The sequence below is a fragment of the Schistocerca cancellata genome, chromosome 4, assembly GCF_023864275.1.
Source record: "Schistocerca cancellata isolate TAMUIC-IGC-003103 chromosome 4, iqSchCanc2.1, whole genome shotgun sequence".
Lineage (NCBI taxonomy): Eukaryota > Metazoa > Arthropoda > Insecta > Orthoptera > Acrididae > Schistocerca > Schistocerca cancellata.
In genome coordinates, this window is record NC_064629.1 from 228,239,871 (window position 1) to 228,257,452 (window position 17,582).

The window sequence follows — 17,582 nt, forward strand, 5'->3', positions numbered from 1 at the left end:
GAACAAAATTAAAACTGACAGATAGAAGCCCATACTTGACTGATCTGATTTGGTTCAAATGGCTCTGAGCACTATGCGACTTAACTTCTGAGGTCATCAGTCGCCTAGACTTACATTGAAAGTTCCATGCAGTATCGTTGAATCATGCTGCCTCTATAGCTGTCCACAATTGCGAAAGTGTTGCCAGTGGAGGATTTTGTTCATGAACTGACTTCTGTGTTCTATGGTATTCATATCGGACGATCTGATGGCCAAATCATTCGTTTGGACTGTGCAGAATGTTCTTCAAACCAATCGTGAACAACTGTGGCCTGTCGAAATGACGCATTGTCATCCATAAAATTTCCACAGATGTTTGGGAACATGAAGTCCATGAATGGCTGCAAACGTCTCCAAGTAACCGAACGTAACCATTTTGAGTCAATGATCGGTTCAGTTGGAACAGAGGACCCAGTCCATTCCATTTAAACACAGTCCACACCATTAAGGAGCCACCATCAGCTTGCACAGTGCTTGTTGACTACTTGGGTCTATGAATTCGTGGGATCTGCGCCACACTCGAACCCTACCATCAAAACTTACCAACTGAAATTGAGACTCATCTGACCAGGCCATGGTTTTCTTGTCGTCTCGGGTCCAACCAATGTGCTCAGGAGGCCAGGAGAGGCGTTGCAGGCGATGTCTTGCCGTTAGCAAAGACCCGCGCGTCGATCGTCTGTTGCCATAGCCCATTAACGGCCGGCCGCTGTGACCGAGCGGTTCTAGGTGTTTCAGTCCGGAACCGCGCGACCGCTACTGTCGCAGGTTCGAATCCTGCCTCGGGCATGATGTGTGTGATGTCCTTAGGTTAGTTAGGTTTCAGTAGTTCTAAGTTCTAGGGGACTGATGACCTCAGATGTTAAGTCCCATAGTGCTCGGAGCCATTTTTTTTGCACCATATCACTATTCCATGACTTTTGCCACCTCAGTGTAGATGTTTTCTGCATTCACATTATAAGGCTACAGTCCGACTTTTGTTACGTTCTAGGGATCCAGTCTAGAAGTATCTGTACTATTGGTAGTTTATGCTGACGGGTTGCTCTCCGCCTCAAAAGAATAAAAGCTACAATGCAGAGCAAAGTTAGAGCCACTGCGGTACTTAAGTGCAGCACTCAAAATCACTATTATACGTACTTGTCCTTCTCTGAAGTGTTCCATGTGCTGCTTTAACTGTTCGTTTGAAATACGGCCTTCCTGCATAGCAATGAATCGATTCGGGAAATGGATTATGTCAGGTTCTTGAGTCTGATTTACAAATGTTATATTCGATGCTGGCAGTAATTCCAAAGGCACATTTGGTAAGACGATCGTTACTGTGACTCCTGTAATCAAGGCTGGTAGATGGAAGGTTGCCCCTATTATGTCGCATGTAGTCCCACTGATTAATTACCCACTTACCTTAAGTTCAATCCATTTGGCCCCCATGATTTTCCCCTGCTCGTAGCAATTCACCACTATTACCCTGTCACCATAAGCAGAGTAGTCCGATGAAAACCTACTTGCTGCAAATGCAGTCTGGGTTCCACGGTATCCCTCAGACAATTTAGTCCCTTCTGTATGGCTAAGAACAATTGTACTGCGCCCGCATCTCGTGGTCGTGCGGTAGCGTTCTCGCTTCCCACGCCCGGGTTCCCGGGTTCGATTCCCGGCGGGGTCAGGGATTTTCTCTGCCTCGTGATGGCTGGGTGTTGTGTGATGTCCTTAGGTTAGTTAGGTTTAAGTAGTTCTAAGTGCTAGGGGACTGATGACCTAAGATGTTAAGTCCCATAGTGCTCAGAGCCATTTGAACCATTTTTGAATTGTAGTGCACATATACTATGTCTGGTTGTTGTTACCCTTGTCAGGTACACCGTGACCTTCCCCTTCGGCAATGTTGTAACTCCACCTCAGACGTAACTACATGCCTGCTGCCATCTTCAGAAATTGATAATATCCCTCGGATCCTAACCTGCACGAATTTTCCAAGAACTCCCCACTTCACTGGGTATGTGTGAATGGCGTAACACTTGAATGGTACACGTCTTCCTGTTACTGGGAATCGAATTATACAATCGTGATCAGTCAGTTTTCACTTCCGCTGATGCTATGTGGTAGTAGGTTAGGTTTTGTTTACTGGGTTTCGTAAATAAGCTTAAATCATGTGGCTTTGTGTCTCCATGACAAGTGCTGCTCAGGCGTCAAATGATTAACACTCGGTTGTCCGTGCAACACACGATATGTGGCATCTTGCAAGTTTGACACCATCCTCGTGCATCCCACACGCTTCCCGTTAATACTTGTAACAGTCTTGACTCGACGATTCACTTGTCCAATACTTCCACCAGTGCTTTTAGCACTCCCAGATTCCGATTCATCGCGTTCTCTGATGCTCTACCTGTTAATTTCACTAATAACCGTGTGTTGTTAAACACTTCGCTCACCAAATTCACTGTCTCTGCAGCGCGTCATTTTTGTTTTGACTTACTTCCCTCTGCCAATTTTTTACTGCTTCCACAGTTTCGTTTAATTGTCTAATATCACTCTCATCTGCCGTTTCAAGCACTGTTTTGAAGATTTAACCCCCAGTATCCAACCAGCCTCTCTTCCGCCATGTATGCGACACAATTCCCACTACTTGTCTCATTTGTTCTCGTAGTTGCTCGTAGGATCCATGCAGTTTATCAAATTCTCGACACACTTCCTCGAGTACCCCCAAGCTCTTGGTACTTTGTCGAAGTCCATCGAATACTTCTTTCAGCTTCCTCCCTTCATTCTGCATTTCCTGTGTGTTAAAAATCACTCTTAGTTCCCACGGATGGCTGATAACTACCAAATTCTCTAGCCTCGAAAACATCACTTCTCCTTCCAGGTGATGGTTCTGTAACACCTCTGTCCTGATCCAGGCAACGACATGCAACACTGCTATGACTCGCATTCCTTTCATTCTCGCCCTCAACATAGCACAGCCTGAGGACAGGGATTAATATTACCCTTCCCCCTCAGAAGACTGCTGCCGCTAGCAAGCCTATTAACATACACTACTGGCCATTAAAATTGCTACACCAAGAAGAAATGCAGATGATAAACGAGTATTCATTGGACAAATATATTATACTAAAATTGACATGTGATTACATTTTCACGCAATTTGGATGCATAGATCCTGAGAAATCAGTACCCAGAACAACCACCTCTGGCCGTAATAACGGCCTTGATACGCCTGGGCATTGAGTCAAACAGGGCTTGGATGGCGTGTACAGATACAGCTGCCCATGCAGCTTCAACACGATACCACAGTTCATCAAGAGTAGTGACTGGCGTATTGTGACTAGCCAGTTGCTCGGCCACCATTGACCAGACGTTTTCAATTGGTGAGAGATCTGGAGAATGTGCTGGCCAGGGCTGCAGTCGAACATTTTCTGTATCCAGAAAGGCCCGTACATGACCTGCAACATGTGGTCGTGCATTATCCTGCTAAACTGTAGGGCTTCGCGGAGATCGAATGAAGGGTAGGGCCACGGGTCGTAACACATCTGAAATGTAACGTTCACTGTTCAAAGTGCCATCAATGCGAACAAGAGGTGACCGAGACGTGTAACCAATGGCACCCCATACCATCACGCCGGGTGATACGCCAGTATGGCGATGACGAATACACGCTTCCAATGTGTGGGGCCCCGACGTCGCCAAACACGGATGCGACCATCATGATGCTGTAAACAGAACCTAGATTCATCCGAAAAAATGACGTTTTGCCATTCATGCACCCAGGTTCGTCGTTGAGTACACCATCACAGGCGCTCCTGTCTGTGATGCAGCGTCAAGGGTAACCGCAGCCATGGTCTCCGAGCTGATAGTCCATGCTGCTGCAAACGTCGTCGAACTGTTCGTGCAGATGGTTGTTGTGTTTCAAACGTCCCCATCTGTTGACTCAGGGATCGAGACGTGGTTGCACGATGCGTTACAGCCATGCGGATAAGATGCCTGTCATCTCGACTGCTAGTGATACGAGTACGTTGGGATCCAGCACGGCGTTCCGTTTTACCCTCCTGAACCCACCGATTCCATATTCTGCTAACAGTCATTGGATCTCGACCAACACGAGCAGCAATGTCGCGATACGATGAACCGCAATCGCGATAGGCTACAATCCGACCTTTATCAAAGTCGGAAACGTGATGGTACGCATTTCTACTCCTTACACGAGGCATCGCAACAACGTTTCACCAGGCAACGCCGGTCAACTGCTGGTTGTGAATGAGAAATCGGTTGGAAACTTTCCTCATGTCAGCACGTTGTAGGTGTCGCCACCGGCGCCAACCTTGTGTGAATGCTCTGAAAAGATAATCATTTGCATATCACAGCATCTTCTTCCTGTCGGTTAAATTTCGCGTCTGTAGTACGTCATCTTCGTGGTGTAGCAATTTTAATGGGCAGTAGCGTATGATCCCTTGCGTGTTGATTTATGACCCGATAGGAATTGTCTGTTCTTCTGAGAAATCCCCTGACCTCCCCCTTCTCCTTCCCTGATCCTCTAGGTTATCCTCATCCCCCCTCTATCCCCCTCGCTGATACATGCACTTTTTGATATCAAATTAATTGACTAATTAACTAAACTGACCAATTAATTACCCCCTCCCTCTCCTGGGAAATCCCCCAGCCCTCTCTTCCCCACCCAGAAATAAACTAGCAGGAAAATCGCGCAGTCTGGGCTGAGCTGATGGTGTGGAAGGTACAAGTATTACCCTGTGATGTAGGGTGTGTGAAAGGGTTCACAATATGTCCACATGTATATAACCCTCACAAAGTAATAGAAGGGATGGTTTAACAATGATACAGAAACTGAAAACTGTGCTACAATGTCATTGGTTGATGGTATCACAACACTGACACAATGAGACGTTTTCTCAACATGACAACTCGTCAAGAGTGGAGGTTTGGGCTTCTGGTAATGCTTCGGGTAATTGAGTAAAATGCGTTGAAATTGTGGAAATCGTGGTAAAATTACGAATATTGATCGAAAATACGTAAAACTGATGAAAATATGCCAAAAAATGTGGAGTGGTGAGGGTACTAACATGCTCAGTGGGTGTATGAAAATCATTCCATTCCTCCACCAGTGGGATTGGCAACTGATGGTGCATACTATCCCAGCTCTATCGCCTTAAGTCCTCCAGAATACCCTCCTGCTCCATATGCAGTTATGCATTGTAAATCATAAAAATGAAAGACGCAGTGTCCAAAGATTTGGGGGTCAGGATGACTACCACCTAGGACACCGAAATGGCGAGCCCATACCTGGGTGCAATATGCACCACCAACATGAGGAATCAATACTCTGGTTCTCTTCGAACATAGAACACCGAGACATCTGCTACCTAATCACTGTGGAGGATGGTATTAAATGTAGAGGTCATCACCTTTGGGATAGCTGAATGGAAGCACTCCACAATGCCACAAGCTCTTCCAGTTTCCGTATATTGAGATATCTTCCACATTTTTGTCAATGAGAAACACCACTTGTGTCTTTTATTTCAGCCATCCTGTGTGTTGTGCGAGCAGCTTAACTTACACTGTGTGATGCGCAGCTTTGTGTGAGAGCCGGTGGATGAAACGTGTTAATGCCGGTTCAGCACTTGGCACAGACCTCAAAGTCATGATAGAAAAACAAAATGTCTGGCAGTGTTCAAAGCTGTAGTCACACACTGCTTTGATCTATTACAGCAGAAAAACAATGTATCAAACAGCTTATGAGAGGACAGGATCCTCTCTTGTGACTGATAGTCTGTGGGATATGGTCCTCCTACAGAGTGGGCGACGAAATTTCACATAGTTCTGTACAGAGTGCTTTCAGCAAAGTCTGACACCATTACACTATCGTATTTCCTACATAGTAATCATAGGAAGACGATAAAGGGGATCAGGACATGTAGAGGGTGATATTTATAGACCGACATTTCATATCGATGAATTATATGTGTTATCCTTCTGAATTTATTTGTACAGTCCGCATATACTCTGTATGGTTGTGAATTTCCACCTGTACGTTAGTGTGCTATTTTTCTTGTCGTCGTAGACCTCTAACTAGTCAATGACAGGTGGAGGACTAGACAGTTTTCTAACTAATGGAACAGTACTGTCAGAACGTGATGGGATTCCGAGAGAATTATCAGGGGTGTGTGCCTTGGCAGGGGACATCGCTTACTCGTGGAAGTCATGTAGATTCAAGTATTATATATTGAAGACTAGAGGATTGGTGAGAATACAGCAGGTAAGCAATACTATGACGAAAGGGGAGTTGGTGAGCTCTCTACCGCTTCTTCTAACACCCACATCTCCATATGTCAGACACTCAGATTGGTACCAAACGTTGTATGTCAATCGAGTATTAATCAAAATAAAGTTATAGTTCGTGTTATGTGCTGTCACCCAGTTGGAAATGGAAATGCCGTGTGGCTAGGCTCTCCCGTCGGGTAGACCATTCGCCTGGTGCAAGTCTTTCGAGTTGACTCCACTTCGGCGACTTGCGTGTCGATGGGAATGAAATGATGACGATAAGGACAACACAACACCCAGTCCCTGAGCAGAGAAAATCTCCGACCCAGCCGAGAATCGAACCCGGGCCGTTAGGTATTACATTCCGTCGTGCTGACCACTCTGCTACCAGGGGCGGACGTCCAGTTGAATACATCATAACTACAAAGTACAGGAAAAGTGTGTCATTGAGTGATTGTTTCGTAGGTCTCATGTGGATGAGTTGGTGCAGCGTGCGGTTGTTGTATCAAAGGTCTCGCATACAGACCTCACTGATGACTTTTTTTTTTTTTTTAACTGTTAAGAAGTGGGACTGTTATATGGGAGAACGTTTTCTTGACATGTAAAAGAACTTTTCAGAGTTTGTAGCAATGTTCTTTTAGTAGTCTTCTTTCGCTTCGTTAGTTGAATGTTGTGTACTTATTATTGATCTTATTATTTTGTTTATTATTACCACTACTACTACTACTATATTATTATTATTACTTATGCACATGTGATGCAATTTTTTCTTTATTTTTCTGATCTTACTGTATATTCTGTGAAACTATAATGTACTGTATAGGTTTACAACTTTCAAATAAACAACCCGAAAGCAGACTGTTAAGAGAAAATTGCTGTAAACTCCAAACAGCCCTTTTACGTGTCATAAACATGTTGTCCTATACAACACTTTGACACATAATACGGTAAAAAAATATTTGTCGTTATTGCAGTTTGAACCCATGATCCTTGGTACGAGGATTTCATGCTTTACCAACTTCCCCACAGAAACTACTGACTTATAGCTATTCTTTTCCCATGCTCCATAAATCTTTTAACTATTGTTTACGCCTGTTTTGCTGGACAACAGCACATAGTACTAACTAAATCGGTTTTGGTTGGTACTTTATCGACATACAATGTTTGATACCGATCTGAGCGTTTGACATCTAAAGGTTTGAGTGCGCTGTTGTGGACAAACATATTACAATCTCTCGCAATTGTTTTGCGAAGTGTCTGCAACGAGAAAATTAGGAGCTAATACAATGGTTTTTACCGAGAGACAATCAGCAGCGGAAGTCCCGTCTTTTGTTTTTTCGATTAATAAGGGACAACATCCTTCTGCGAGTTTTGTGTGCCTACAAATGGATGCAGTGGCATCTTAATAGGTAGACTAAATTTGCATTTACATCTGTATGCTTACTTCACAAGCCATCGTACGGTGTGTGGCGGAGGGTACCCTGTACCATTACTAGTCATTCCCTTTCCTATGACACTCGCAAATACAGCGAGGGCAAAAGACTGCCTGCATGCCTCCTTATGAGCGCTGATTTCTCATATCTTTCCTTCGTGTCACTTACGCGAAATGTATGTTGGTGGCGGTAGAATCCTTCTGCGATCAGCTTCAAATGTCAGTTTCAATAGTTTCCTCGAAAAGAACATCATCTTCCCTCAAGGGATTCCCATCTGAGTTACCTGGAAAGTGTAGCCCGACTGCTGGATAGAAATTATCCACCATGCAAATTGATTGACTCTCATGAACAATTTATTTAATTATCCTATCAATTTGATATCAATGACATGCTGCCAGGCGGGTGGAAGCGAGGGCTAGACTACCACGGATATGATTTGGCAGTTGGAGCAGTAATCAGGCGTTTTCTCGTTGCAACGATGACTTTTAACAAAATTTCAATCTCCCACCTACACAGGGAGGGATGACCATTGTAATAAAATCAGCTATATTACCGAATTTATGAAGTGATATGTAGTATAAACCTGATATATACAACTTCTTTTTGCTGTTACCATAAGAGATTTTTATGTGAGAAGGCATTTGATTACTTAAAGTGAGGAAGCATCCTGTGACAGAGGTAGATCTTAGCACTCCATCATGAACCAAAAATGAGTTTAATATTCTAGTCCTGTGATGTAGTACCTAACAGATAGTAAGTTGATTAGAACAGATATTTTTACTTGATGAGCGAATACTTAGAGGAAATATAGTCTATGCGATACTGTTACATGATTTTCACAGCCGGCCGCTGTCGCCGAGCGGTTCTAAGCGCTTCAGTCTGGAACCGCACTGCTGCTACGGTCGCAGGTTCGAATCCTGCCTCGAGCATGGATGTGTGTGATGTCCTTAGGCTAATTAGGTTTAAGAAGTTCTAAGTCTAGGGGACTGATGACCTCAGATGTTAAGTCCCTTAGTGCTTAGGGCCATTTGAAACATTTTTTGAATGATTTTCACAACAAGTAACGATACTTTAGCGATGTGAAAACGCGTCTATGCCCCGATTTCTTCTGTCTTCGAAAATAACTCATATAAATGGAGAAATCTACATTTCGCGTGAGAAATTCAAGGTGTATGGTCAACAACATCGCTGTCTCGGATTAGGTAAAGGGGATTTTTTAAACTGGGGAGTGTCTATGTTGGGACAGAATTGCTCTGCTTGTCTTGCAGTGCGCTCCGCCCGGCAGCACGAGTGTGCATGATGCTTCGAAAAAAAAAAATGGTTCCTCGGCTGAGGGCCTCCGTTGATGTTTGTGAGGATTATTGTGGGTATTGGATCCATGAGGTACAGAAATACGTGAACTACGAGTTATTAAGCATCACCACTTTTTTCCTAAAGGACATTTATAATAACGTGCTCGCTACACCGGCCCGTCATAACTGTGTCTGACGCCCTATCACGAATAAATACAGATTTGTCAAGACTCCATTGAAGGCTGAAAAAGACATAAATTCCACATCAGAACCACGTGGCTTGGAAACAGTTCTGCCCATGCAGGCAACCAGCGACATGACTCGACTACTACTGTGAGCATGGACGCGCTCTGGCCACCGGATACCGACACCACAGTTCGTCAGCATTCCATGATAACGCCAGCTCACAGTTGTACTCACAAATGGCGGCTGCGTCGAAGCCTGTGATCCTTACATTACACTTCCAAAAGAAGATGAGCTACTGAATGTGGCTCAAAACGAGCACCTGGACGTCATGAATCTGTTTTCCCAGTTTTGGCATCACAAGGCATTGCAACGTTTATCTCATTTGCAGACACAGTAACAAGTGATACTGATGAGCGGGCTTTTAAAATCACAATTTGGTACATGACATATGCTGTAGACACAAGACAAAATAATAGAAGTGAGAAGAACAGAATACTGACAATTAAGATTACTGGAAGATTCAAAAGACTTAGTCCTACTTGCTGTTCGAATGAAATTTACCTCATTGTTAACAGTCATTATATTTTCTTGGATATCCATAATTAAATCATTATCCTTGGGAAAACTGGACCGGGAATGGTTTGCATATGTTAGTATGTATGATTCGTTATAGTAAACTGGTAACATTCTAGTTAATGGGAGCTTTCCAGCAGCACGAAAAGTAGTTGGCAATACAGAATGCATATCAAACAGGTCACATGATAAATCACAGTGTATGGCATTTAAAATTAATCTACATTTAATTTTTTAAACTGGGGAGTGTCTATGTTGGGAGCGTGGAAGGTTAATCCAACATACCAGAAGTTGTACATCTAAATGTGGCATCAAGAGTCAAATTGAATGAGTAAATTACAGATTCAGAACATCGTTTAAGAACTGGCTGATACAGATGTATTAAGCTCCTTGAGCAATCGTCTCTCAGAAGATTATTCATAAACAATTTTTTCGCACAGTTATGCACATTACTATTTAAAATAACTGCCGATCCTCGGAAAATTAACTTATGGCTATGTTCAGATATAGACACATCATGCTCATTTAGAGATAAAAAATACTTTCGCTCCTTACTGATCACCAAAGAATCCTTTAGCTGATACGTGACCTGAAGGCCTGCTTGTTACTACATGACGGAATAAGTATAAATTTTATAAATTTCAAAATTACGCTTTGATGTAGCAATGGGTATAGGAACAATAACTGTTAATTCATCTTCAATCACTAAAGAGTGTGCTTTAGTTAACTTATAGTTAGTTAACTTATAGTGAGCATAAGAGTTAACAGGGTAAATCATAGCATATTTGCATAGAGCTTACATTCAGTTAATAGTAATATCTGTAAGAATTGGCCTGGATGCAATAGTACACTGCTTAAGCAATCATTTGATCTACTTTCTAGGGCAGTTCTTAAATTAGGAGCATCAATTATAGCATTCGATAGACTGTTAGTGATTCTTAAAAACAGAGTGTTTAAATCTAAGTGAGCACTCACAGCATTTAATCCTTCAATCAGCCCACAGATGGTTGCATTTATCTCACCACGAATCGTGTTGAAACGTTTAATAAATTGCTTTACAATTTGCTCAATAAAAACTGTGTGACAAGTAATGGTTCTTTGCACATTCCTTAATACAATTAGTTCATTAGACAGGGTTAACTGAATTCGTACTAGACTGTTGTTCAAGGGCTAAAATTTTGTCCTTAACGTCCAGTTGATCTCGGTTGTTAAAGTACCAAACACAGTGTGAAGGACACTTCCGCCAAAATCAAACCAGGCACACTTGCGCCGAATGAAGGTTTCGTGCGGCAAAAGATTTAAGAAACAGTTAATCTCTTTGTCATAATTAGCAAATGTGGACTCGACCTGCATATCCAATTGCTATATCAAGACTTTCCCATTTCCAAAACTGTGTCATTATCTTTGACTTGGTTCCTAACAGAATTGAATTATTGTTGACTCTCACTCAAACTGTATTTGAGTACAAGCTTAGCGTTATTTGTTGAAAGTACTATGTCCAGTCATGGTTCAAACAAAACACCTGTTACTTGTGGTACTATTACCATAGCATTAACAGAGCACATTGTCATAGTAAAAATCAGAATTACAGTACACAGGGTCACGTAGTTCTAAACACTAGAGTTAAACAATGAATATGACACAAATGCGTCTCTTGTGGTAACCTGTGGAATAAGATTTAATTGCACCGGCGAATTTTTTAATAGCTACAATGGGTATTTATACAACACATTCACATATACACATGGCTGGGAAATAAGCACACGTTTTATACTCATTCACACTACATACAGCTACAAAGATTGCAGGAGCGTCTGGGATTGGATCACTCGGTGCATGGCGACGCCTCAGGCTCGAAAGGGTAACGACGCGGTCTAGGACGTCTTGCAACGGTTCCCGCGGTTCCCCACGTCGGAGGTTCAAGTCCTCCCTCGTGCATAGGTCTGTGTGTTGTCGTTAGCGTAAGTTAGTTCAAGGTAGATTAAGTAGTGTGTAGGCCAAGAGACCGATGACCTCAGCAGTTTGGTCCCATAGGAACTTATTGCCATGACCACCATCAGCCTCGAAGTCGGAACCTCGCGCTGCTTGTGTCCTGGATTTAGTAACAGCTGGTCGGTCCCTCGGTCGGTCGTCATCGTCATCTCGTGATGCTACAGGAAGTCTACCCAGATATGACTTTACACGGTTGACATCAACAACAATCGAATGAAAAGGCAGTTGGAGCTTAAGAGTGACTGGCGACAACAACTCCCAGATTGGTACAGTCCTTTCCAAATCATCTTAAACTTTTTGACCTGACTCTTCCTTAACACTACGTTGCTCAGGTAGACAAGATCTCTGACTCGATACTGTGGCGCAACAGCTTGGTGATCGTGTTGTTTCACTTGCTGCAGAAAAAATTGATGATTCCGCTATTTGATCCATGCCTCCTTCAGCTTGCATACTAATTCTTTTATGTGTTCATTGCTAATTCCAGCAGCTGATCATGCAAGGTCTAAGGGTGAATGCATCCTTCTTCCATATACAATTTCATATGGACAGTTGACGTGTGCATTTATGTATTGTAAATGGTCATGACATACGGAAGACACACATCCCAATTATCATCCTTGTTGCTTAAGTAGTGGCTTACCATCTTAATGACTGTGCTGTGAACTTGCTTAATACATCCATTTCCTTCAGGGTGTGCTGGTTGCGTTATTTGCATTAGCTTACAAGTCTGTTTAAGCAATTCACTCATGAAATTTGATCCTTGGTCACTGATTATGCTTATTGGTGATCCAAACTTCAGAATCCACTCTTTTACAAAAATCTTAGCCACAATCCTGGCTCTCTGATCAGGTGATGGTATCATGTGAAGATATCTGAAGAAATGATCTGACATGGTCAATATGTATTCATTCCCATCTTTAGTCTTAGGCAAAGGTCCAACAACATCAAGTCCTATTCTTTCAAATGGTTCACTAGTCTCCAGGAGTTCTTGTAATGGTGCCTTAGGTTTTCCCACACTATTCCATCTGTTGCAGGAATCACATTGTGAAAGAAACTCAACGTCAGCTTTAGGTTTTGGGCACCAATATACCTCAGCCATTTTAACGTTTGTTGCTTTCTTACTGCAGTGTCCAGATAATAAAGAATCATTTTGTTCCATCATGATTTTCTCTCTCATGCTTTCTGGAATAACTATGTGGTTTCCTTTACTAGCGATCTTGCACAGCAGTCCATCTATTTCGACAAAACGTTGATCATTTTTTCCATATTTTGCATTGTGGATCCTCCTCCTGAGCTGCTTTTGACTCTTCTTTTTGACTTACTGTAACACAAACATGCACTTTTCAGCTCGTCGTGTCAGCATTTTCATGCAGTTTGCCAGACCAATGAATAACTTTAAACTGAAACTCACTCAGTCTCAACGCCCACCTTGATAGTCTGGAACTTGGGTCCTTTAAGCTTAATAGCCGCTTAAGTGTGTTATGGTCTGTTATCACTGTCAGTTATCTTCCTATCAAAAAACATATGTTATGTGTTATACCAAAAACGAATGCACAGAACTCCATTTCCGTTGTAGTATAATTACATCCTGCTCTGATTAATTGTCTGGAAGCAAATGATATTGGGTGTCCATAGCCATCAGTTTCTTGAGACAAAATAGGAAAACAGAAAAATTTGAAGCATCTGTTGAAAGAATGAAGGGCTTGCTGAAATCTGGAAAGGCTAACACTGGAGCTGTGGTTAGGGCAGTGTTAAGTTCTTCCATTGCCTTTGTGCATTCTGTTGACCAATTGAATGTAGTTCCCTTTTTCAGTAACTGTGGCATTGGATGTGGTATATTTGCAGCTATGAAACGCATTTAGAACTTTGCTATTCCAAGAATGATTGTAATTCCTTTAAATTCCATGGTTCCAGAGAGCTTCAATTAATTTTGGATCTGCAACCGCTACGGTCGTAGGTTCGAATCCTGCCTTGGGCATGGATGTGTGTGATGTTCTTAGGTTAGTTAGGTTTAACTAGTTCTAAGTTCTAGGGGAAGGATGACCTCAGATGTTAAGTCCCATAGTGCTCAGAGCCAATTTTGGATCAGGATGGACGCCTTCACTAGTTATAACACATCCAAGATAATTCACTTGATTTCTTGGAAAGTGACATTTATATATTGACAAAGACAGATTTTCTCTTCTTATACGCTCGGTCACTGCTTGAAGTCTCTAAGTATGCTGCTTCATGTTTTCACTGAAAATTATTACGTCGTTTGCGGCTGGTCCCAGCGGAGGTTCGAGTCCTCCCTCGGGCATGGGTGTGTGTGTTTGTCCTTAGGATAATTTTGTTTAAGTAGTGTGTAAGCTTAGGGACTGATGACCTTAGCAGTTACGTCCCATAAGATTCCACACACATTTCATTTTTTTTTTTTATTACGTCGTTAAGGTATACAAGAGCTTGAGTTTGGTGAGCCCTTGTAAAACGGAATCCATCAGGTGTTGAAAAGTGGCTGGCATACTGTGAGTCCAAATGACATACCCAAGTATTTATACACTCTTGTAGTTGTAACAAACGAAGTTTTCGCTCGATCATCTGGATGCACTGTCAGCTGATGACAGCCGCTTATTAGATCATAAACCGAAAAAATTCGACATCTGGCCAAGTAATGCAAGGTTTGGTAATGGGTAAATGTCTGGTGTGTTTACTGCATTCAGAGCTCGGTCATCCACGCAAAAACGGAACTGTGGTTCTCTGGAGACAGATTTCTCCTTAATAATGACACCATGGTGGATCTACAGGATCTCTTAATTCTATAATTCCGGTTTCCAGTTGTTCTTTAACCATTTCTTCTACCAGCTCTCGTTGACTGAATGGTGTACTATAAGATCTTTGAGTGATCGGTGCTGGATTTCCAGTATGTATACGATACTGAACCAGATGAGTGACAGGTAAATTTGAACACTCTCGGAAAAGATCTGCATACTACAATAAAACAGGTGATAAAATCTTCTGCTCTTCAACTGTCGAATGTTCTATCTTCCACCAAATCTTGTTCTTTATTTCATTATTAATTTCGCCTCCTGACTGCAATTTTCGTACCACTACAAAAATCTGAGTTCTTAACTGCACCAGTTGACTCTTCACTTGGGATCTGTACGACATTACTTTCACTTATGCTCCATATTTCAGCAACTTCCGTTCCTCGTGGTAATACAACGTCTTTGTTGCTCATGTTCGCTATTGTTACTGGGACTCTAGCTACATTCTGTCTGACCACCGTAGCTACGCCTACGCTCTGGCAACATAACAATGCATTTTGTCCAGTAACTCACATTTATCTGACCGCACTGTCAATAACAGAGTTCCTTCTTTGCATCGGGGTGACTTTACTTCGACATAGATTGTTTTTCCTGCCACCTGGGGAATTTGCTGAGGCTGATCAATCTGTACATCGACTCGAAGGGTTTGAACTGATGCGTTGGTCCGGTTGATCGGTCCTCACATCTTTAATTCCGCCAGTACCTCGTCTCCTACCTTCCAAACTTCACAGAAGCTCTCCTGCGAACCATGCAGAACTAGCACTGCTGGAAGAAAGGATATTGCGGAGACATGGCTTAGCCACAGCCTGGGGGTTGTTTCTAGAATGAAATTTTCACTCTACAGCGGAGTGTGCGCTGATATGAAACTTCCTGGCAGATTAAAACTGTGTGCCGGACCGAGACTCGAACTCGGGACCTTTGCCTTTCGAGGGCAAGTGCTCTACCAACTGAGCTAAAGCTGTGAGGACGGGGCGTGAGTTGTGCTTGGGTAGCTCATGGTTCATTATTCCTGCAAGTGCCTTCCAGTGACTCGTTGAGTACACGCCACGTCGAGTTGCAGCACTGCGTTGTGTAAAAGGAGGTCCGTCGCTGTATTAGGAGGTATCCCATGACTTTTATCACCACAGTGTATCTCAGTCTGTTTTGCACATCATGTGTGCGAGTGCTTATTGTGTATTTGAGATAGAAGGCACACTTTGTGTCTATCGTATATACCATCTGCTCACTAGGTTAAGTTTTACTGCAGCTGTCCATACCAAAAAATCGTATTTAGGTTAATGTTACAGGGGTGGACGAAACTATGGAGACAACAAAAACACTGTGTAGTAACAGACACTGACAGCGATAAGGAGCTGTCACGGCTGTCGGAGATCGATCCCTACCTCCATCCCGCACCATCGGTGGCGCCACAGTCTGCAAGCTGTCTCCACATGAAGTACTCTGGGAAGAGACCATGCCCCCAGAGCTCACGTGGCATCACCTGACGGGACCCCACGAACTCCGATCGGCTATAACCATGCGCCTGCCACGCAGAGGATTCATTCCCTTTTGTGCTCGCTTGGTGGAATGGTCACTGTAATGTCCACTATTTCTTGGCGACCTTAAGTTTAATCTCAGACTTGGTATGGACATTATCATTGGCCAGCTATCTTTGGTTTGTGTGACATCAAACTTATACATTGTTGTATGAAGATGGTATCTGTTCTTTCGGACATGTCCGAAAGAACAGGTACTATCGGTGACCATACAGCTCTCTTAGAACGAAATGATAATTAAATCAAGACTCTAAGCTGTCGACAGGCTTTGATATACATCAACGGGGACAGTTGAAAATGTGTGCCCCGACCGGGGCTCGAACCCGGGATCTCCTGCTTACACGGCAGACGCTTTATCCATCTGAGCCACCGAGGGCGCAGAGGATAGTGCGACTGCAGCGATTTATCCTTTGCACGCTCCCCGTAAGACCCACATTCCCAACTTAACGTCCACACTCTACATTCATAGTGTGTGGATATGTCCGAAGGAACAGATACCATCTTCATATAGTTAAGGCTAACCGGCAAATGACCTTCTTTTTCTGTGCTGGATGCATACGCATTGCCTGAACTCTTACGGGACTCGGTAAGATTGTCTGCCGCGAGTAATGAGTGTAATAGGCAGGGGCACTACGAATGTAGAGTGTGGACATTAAGTTGGGAATGTGGATCTCACGAGGAGCGTGCAAGCGATAAATCCCTGCAGTCGCACTATCCTCTGTGCCCTCGGTGACTCAGATGGGTAGAGCTTCTGCCATGTAAGCAGGAGATCCCGGGTTCGAGTCCCGGTCGGGGCACACATTTTCAACTGTCCCCGTTGATATATATCAACGTCTGTCGACAGTTTAGGGTCTCGATTTAACTATCATTTCGTTATACACTGTTGTCAGTACTGTGTGTTTCGACTGTGTTAGTGTAATAAACCAAATAAATTGTTCTCATAAGTGCAGATTTATACAGTGGTGACAAGTATTTTCGAACTCTCAGTACATTAAAATATTCGACAACATGGATGCGGAATTTATGAAGCCAGCGCACCAACAACATCAGGAACAGTGACTTCTCGAATGGGAATTACTGGAACAACAGCAAAGCAGTTGGATTTACTGCAGCAACAAATAACGGCGTTGTCTGTCATGAGCGAGACGACTTCGGCAGTTCCACCATTTGGTGCGTTTGTGGACGGCCACCATCGCTTCACTGCTTACAAGATGACCGGCTCAGATCGGTAAGTTATTTTTTTTCTTCTTTGGTCTTTGCATAGTGTGTTGGGACTACTCCACAATCGTCCCCCACAAAACATTCTGATAGTTTGTCCTTTGCTGAACTTCGTAATCTGCTGCCGGATCATTATGAGTGTCAGTCCCTTGTGACATTTGCTCGGCTGAATTCTTACTAACGTTGTATACAACCGTTGGAAACCTACAAAGACTGGGTCACTGACCTTCGGGATCTTAGTCGCCATTGTGCTTG

General features: G+C 43.1%; 1 non-coding gene across 1 annotated transcript; it reads right to left on the reverse strand.

Moving 5' to 3' along the window:
* Positions 1-16,411: 16,411 nt before the first annotated feature.
* Positions 16,412-16,486, reverse strand: Trnat-ugu (transfer RNA threonine (anticodon UGU)). Its single transcript has one exon. It is a non-coding gene; the product is annotated as a tRNA-Thr (tRNA).
* Between the last annotated feature and the right edge of the window lie 1,096 nt (positions 16,487-17,582).